The sequence below is a fragment of the Priapulus caudatus genome, unplaced genomic scaffold, assembly GCF_000485595.1.
Source record: "Priapulus caudatus unplaced genomic scaffold, Priapulus_caudatus-5.0.1 Scaffold424, whole genome shotgun sequence".
In the NCBI taxonomy this organism is placed as follows: Eukaryota; Metazoa; Priapulida; class Priapulimorpha; order Priapulimorphida; family Priapulidae; genus Priapulus; species Priapulus caudatus.
The window spans coordinates 111,431-117,365 of NW_014577485.1; positions in this window are offsets into that span (position 1 = coordinate 111,431).

The window sequence follows — 5,935 nt, forward strand, 5'->3', positions numbered from 1 at the left end:
GAAGCCAGCTTCTCGACACCACGAGTCATAAACAACACATTGGACATATAAATATATATATATATAATATATATATATATTATAATATATATAATAATACAACTTAATCAGCGTGCCGTCGTGCGGTTCGCTCCGCGCCAACCGATGGTGGCGCTCCGCTCAGATAGTCGTGCCTACAACTTTGAAAATCCTGGCTACGCCCCTGCCAGCCATATTGAACTACCATCTACATACAGTGAGTCGTGTATCCAACACGTACCTTATAACGATCTCTGTAAATCATATATGCTATGGCGGTCAACTATATCGTCACTGACAGCTTACACGAATTCGCCATCAAGAATTCGCCGAACGTCCGATGGAAAGTTGGTACTAGCCTGCATTTAATCAAACAATCTTAGCTTGATTGCTTTGCTCTCTCCCTCTCTTTCTCCTATCGCCGCCTCGGTCTGCCAGGAGATTTTTGTTTCAGTAGAACGCTGCGATTTTCAGCTGCATATTGAATGACCTATTGATTCGGATTGTTACCAGGACAACGGGGCTACCGTGACAGCTCATCTATGATGTAGTTTAGATGCACCCCGAGGCCAGACTCGCCAGCTGGCAAAAAAATTACCCGCGCGTGAAGATTTCTACATAAAGTACCGCCTTCGCAAACATCGGTCGTCTAAGTGATACATCCACCTCAAAGTCTACGACAAGGGTTGTAGAGAGACGACGCAATCTTCGATGGAACTGGAATTGGCGGTGCAACGTGATGCACGGCCCTTGTGCAAACGTGATGTACGTGCTCGTGCCGCAGGACAACCGGTCACCGGACGGAACCCGTCTATAGCCATTTCGACCATGTTTATTCTTTCGATCCAACACATCGACACGCTATGGGCATTATCATTAAAACATCGGATACACACACAGCGCCTTTATGTGCATATACGTGTGCACAATGTCTAACTCGTCGTACGCCTCGTTGGAGACAATTGATCGTTGGAAAAAACGTGGGCGTGTGGGCGTGATCGCCGATGGATGTGATTTTCGTGCTTTATGCATGCTATTCTCGTTCTCTCTCCATCTTTATTTCTCATTCTCTTTCTCTTTCGCTCGGTCGCTCGCTCTCGCACTTTCTTTCAATCGCTCGCTCGCTCTCACACACTCTCTCTCGCTCTCTCGCTCTCTGTCTCTCTGTGTCTATCTATCTATCTATCTCTCTCACTCTCTCTCTCTCTTTTTCTACCTGCTCTTTTCTCTAACTTGAATACTCGTTTGTTCTTGCTCTCCCGTGCTCTCTCCGTCTCCCGTCTCGCTCGCTCTCTTTCTCTTCCTTTCTTCGGGCACGCATTCTCTCTCGACCGTTATCGCCCTCGCGCTTTCCTTTCTTTTCTCAGTCTTCTCTTCCATCTTTTCCTTTCTGAGACGTTTAATCTCTCCCTCTCTCTCGGCATCTTCTTTACTTATTTCTGCCTCCCTTTCTCACACGCTCTTCCTCTTTCATTCTCTCGTTCTCTCTTTCTATCCCCCCCTCTCTCTATCTCTCTCTCCCTTTCTTTCTTTCTTCTATTCTACAAATATCTACTCGTCGCGTGATGTTATTAACATACACGATAAACAATGTCTATTCGTTCGTTCAATGCCACAGCGTTGATGCGCCTAATTCACGGCATATCGGTGTCACGTCTTGCTATGTCCCTGCCGCTGTTATACACAGAAACACAACTCACTCCCCTCTCACTGTCACTGCACCGTCGACTGATGTTCATGTCGAAAAAATATGTTCGCATTGCGTCGCTGCTACTCACAGCGGTAGTCGTTGGCGTCTCGAGGCTGGAAGCTTATACTGGTTGATCATGATACATGGCGGGTATACGGGTATAACACTTTCTCTTTACGAAAAGATACGAATTAAATTATGTATTAAATCAATGATGCCGATATATATATATATATATATATATATATATATATATATATATATATATATATACGTACATCTAACAGAAGCATCACTTATTTTAATCTTCAGCTTGCTGTAATGCCAGGTATATGTAAACCGTGGAGGAGTACCTAGCGTGAGAACAGGTGTTGAATTCTTTACCCATGAAATTATTCAAATTAACGCTGAACAAACGGGTCGTTTGAAATCGATTGTATACGAGCTGTTGACTTAGCCGTACCCAGACGTTGTCTCTCTGTCTAGCACTGATAATGACAGCCGACAGACAGACAGAGTAAATTGCTGGCGATCTGTGCACGGCACACATCTGAGTAAACAACCAGTGCTCGTTTTGCTTCTTCAAACGGCGGCGGAATGCTTCAGGAATTTTTTTTACCTCGCATAAAACTCTCTCAGTGTGCGCTCGCGAGCACACGTATACACAATTAGCATTTAATAAACGTGTGATAAATACTGTAGCTACACACGAGGGCAACGTGCTATATAAGAATCGCACTGCTTATTTACAGAGTCATATATAGTTATGCGTGGAGAGCCGTGACAGGTGGTGCGCGCATAAAAGCCGCCATTTGCATTTTCCGCTCCATAATAATTCCCTCGTTAAAGCGTGTTGTTATGTCGACTCGTAGAGAGCATTCTTCAAATGTACATCTTCTCTCATATTAACATTAACGAGTGCGATATACTATAGTAGAATATTAAAGTATAATTTCCATATAGCACAATGCACAATAGTACTGATCTTGTTAATTATTGCTGTTATTATTCTAATTAGTATCATACATAATAATATTGGGATTGAGTTGCTGACTCGTAAGGCACAGTTTTCCTATTGAGTTTGTGCTCTGGCGCCGTAAATGTGAATTTTGAACTCCTATAATGAGATATATATATATATTGAAATAGTGAGAATGAGAAATATTTACAGACGTGCATATATATATATATACTGCCCTCTTGCAACATTGCAATACAGAATGACTTCGCGATGCAAAACTAACCTCTAGGTTTCACGCTTTCACGCTCAGTATTGCACTTTCTAATATTTACTCACCGTGTTGTGAAGAGATGTGTCGGTGCTTGCCACCCGATTTAAATCGGTTTCGCAAGCCACGAAGTACTGGACGTTCAGGTCCTAGAGAAATGCAATATTGCAGTGTAGTTCGCAAGGTCGAGTGTATGGTCGTTATAGGCCGTACCTAAATATATTTAGTGACGACATGGCATCATCGATATTTGGCCGCCCACAAGACAAGCGCGATGATCGGCGGCCGTAAACCCTCTAACATGACAAATAAAATATAACACGCAGTAGCATAAACACGTGGCATAAAATTTAGCATGAAATAATATAACATAAAGTATAAAGGATCACATAAATAGTGTAGGATATTAAATCAAATCAAGATAAAATCCGATGACCTAACGCAGAGCATTCACACACTAGAGGGGAGAGAGAGCAAAGAGAAAGAATGGCTGAATTAACACATCCACAGCAAGCTCGCTGACATGTATTAACAAATAACATGCGTACATTTTATCACAATGCATGACTGGCAGATGTGCCAACGCCGACAAAGTGGTCGCGTGCCATAGATTCTTGCGTGTCATAGCGATATCAAAATGTAATTGCATACGGCTTCGCACAGTTATTATATGCGTGGTGTAACTTATACGAACTGATCCAGTACCGATGCGTGAGCATACGAGGACTTCTGTGTTAAATTCCCTATTCTGATTATCTTGCTTAAATCCAATTACAATAAAATTTCCCAATTATTTCTTCACTCCTTCTCCCTCTCATTCTCTCATTCTTCCCCATGCCTTATGCTACTTTTAGGGCAAACCATGCCTCTACCCTTGCGAATCACATTAATTCAATCTCTTAAGCTAACAAACTTTCTTCTTCCAACACTTATCACCCCCTCACTCTTTTTTTTCTCTCTTTCTCTCTCCCATCTATCTCCCCTCCTATCTCGTGCTATTTCTCATGCCGGATCTCTCGCTGCCGTCATTCTAGTTCCCTTTCTCCCGAACGGGTCGTAACATCGAGTCTGACGTCATTCAATCCGCTCGATGGCAGCACTGCGGAGTGAATGCGAAGAAATCGTATCCTCCTCCTCCTCACTGCTCGCGTGCGCGCACCCCCTCCCCCTCACTCACCCGCAACCCACCTCCATCTCCGCAACGCGAGACCGAGCGTGGGAGGGTGGGTACCGCAGCACACGCCGTGATCGCGAATGTAATTGCCGAGCGCGTGATAGTGAAGCGAACTTAGCGAAGCTAGTGTTTCTCGCTGTCTAAGCGACACGCGAAGCAATGCGAGGCGCGCCTTACACCTGCGAACATTAAACATCTCATTGTGCATCGCTCGTGCCGCCGGGTCGATGTCGCGAATGCACTCAACGGCAAAGATGTCCCGCGTAGGGTTTCACTTGCGCGCCAGGCTAGGGTGTTACTCGGATCAAGATTATTTTATCAATATCAAGCAGTAGCAACAAAATCAACAACAACAGCTGAAGTAACAGCAGTAGCGCCAGTAGCGGCAGCAGCAGCAGAAACAGCAGCAACAGCAACAGCAACAGCAGCAACAGCAAACGCAACAATATCAACACGGAAGTCGCAACAGTAGTAGCAATAACAACAACAAGACCAGCAGAAGGATAAACAACTGCAGAAATGACAACAACAACAGCAACAACGACACCAACAACAACAACAACAACTACTGCTACTACTACTACTACTACTACTACTACTACTACTACTACTACTACTACTACTACTACTACAGCAGCAGCAGCAACAATGGTGAAATTTTAGTAGACATTTGTTGAGCGCGGTATTTATGCATCCGCTTGTTGATTCGCCAACGTTTTGTAGGAAATTACATTTAGCTAAAAATCGTAGCTAGAAATCGTAGCTAAAAATCGTAGCTAAAAATAGGCCCTGAATCGTTGTCGTTTATGAAGGGACATCCGTGACGAGTTTGCTCCAACTACTGCATATTTCAGCGACTGCGTGTATATGGCGGAGCGCATTCAACAGCAAGCTCGCTGTATATAGAATAACAAATGCAATTTAAATGCCGGGGGTCGAGCTGGCATATCCGTCGCAACTAAGTATGTTCTTCGTATGCGTTGTACGAACGCTGAAAGAGCTATCGTGGTACAGGTTACCTTACCCCGATGCACCTGTTAGTTAGCTCGCCGACTAAAAGAGTGAGGCACCTTTAGCGTTCGTGGTACTCAAAAAGCTAACCTTTAGATAACTTTTAAAAGGTAATAGCGATGCATGCCACTGCATACCGTCGTTCTGCAGGCGCACGAATGGCAATTTTCTATAACGTATATCTTCTTACTTCAATGCACGGGATAGATACATGGATTGATAAATATATAGATGGATGGATGGATGGATGGATGGATGGATGGATGGATGGATGGATGGATGGATGATGCGATGGGATGATAGATACATAGATATAGATTAGATAGATAGGATAGATAGAAGATAGATAGATAGAAAAATAGATTGATAAGATTAGATACGCGAGATAGCATAATAAATCGATAGATAGTAGAAGATCAGATAGACAGATAGATAATAGATAGACTACGATACATAGATAGATAAGATAGATAGAAATGAGATAGATAGATAGATAGACAGATAGATGAATAAATAAAATAAAAATAGATAGATTAGATAGATAGTGGACAGATAGATAGATAAACAAATAACTAATGCAGAGATAAGATAATAGATAAATAGATCAGAAGATAGATAGATAGATATATAGAAGATAATAAATAGATAGATAGATAGATAGAACAGATAGATAAATAGATAATAGATAGATAGATTCGGTAATTGAAGATAACTAGACTAGATAGCATGAGATAGATAAGATAGATAGATAGATAGCATAAGATAGACTGACATAGATGACTAGATAGGATAGATAGATAGATAGAAGATAGA